Source organism: Frankliniella occidentalis, unplaced genomic scaffold, assembly GCF_000697945.3.
Source record: "Frankliniella occidentalis isolate FOCC.00 unplaced genomic scaffold, Focc_3.1 Scaffold95, whole genome shotgun sequence".
NCBI lineage: Eukaryota > Metazoa > Arthropoda > Insecta > Thysanoptera > Thripidae > Frankliniella > Frankliniella occidentalis.
Window position 1 is genome coordinate 38,643 of NW_026267224.1, and position 956 is coordinate 39,598.

Here is a 956-nt window from a genome sequence, read left to right on the forward strand (position 1 = left end):
TATGCCAGGCGCGTCGCAGCGTAACAGTGTTTCGTGAGATATCGCGAAGCCTGTTACGCGAGACGTGGTCTGGCGTACATCTACCTAGTTTAAATTGGCTGAGCGATTAGCGAAGCCTATTACTCCGTCTGGTCGGAGAAAACTTTTTCTGTCTGTCTGTTTGTCTGTCCGTCTGTGTGTGTGTCTGTCCGCACGATAACTCGAGAACGAATTGGGCGAGCGACTTAGGATTTTCAGGGTCGTTTCGTGTTATAAAAAGACAGATCGAGTTCAAAGATGAGCATTCTAGCTCAAAAATTGGATTTAAAAAAAATCAAAAACAACGGGTCCCTAAAATGACGTTTTTTAAAAATATTATTTTATGGTTTCTTAAGGGGTAACTCGTAACTCGCTCTTTGGGCAAAAATTTTGTCCTTTTTGCTCTAGCTCAAACCGTTGAGGCGCTAGAGGGTATTTTTGACGAAAATAAGCGAAAAAATGTACAACCTTGCATGCATAGTCGAGGTGATTGGCCTTTGACGGACCGTAGGCGTAGGCCCGTACCTTTGTGTACATTTTCCCACTACCCGACACGGGTGTCAGCGCCGCAGGCCAAGGTAGATGTATGCTAGGCGCGGCGCAGCGTAACAGTGTTTCGTGAGATATCGCGAAGCCTGTTACGCGAGACGTGGTCTGGCGTACACGAGGGGTCGTCAACTCCGATATTCCTTCGTACACGGACTGATATTACTTTAATATTACTCTAGTATTACACATATTACTTGATATTCCACAATATTACCCGATATTCCACAATATTACCCAATATTACTCGATATTACTTGTTATTACATGATATTCCTTGATATTACTCGATATTATTTCACATCAATTGTACATGTCGAGCAACTTAGCACACTTCAGAATTGTTTCTGGTGGTGCCGCGGAAGGGTCAAACATTTCTGTTAATATTTAGA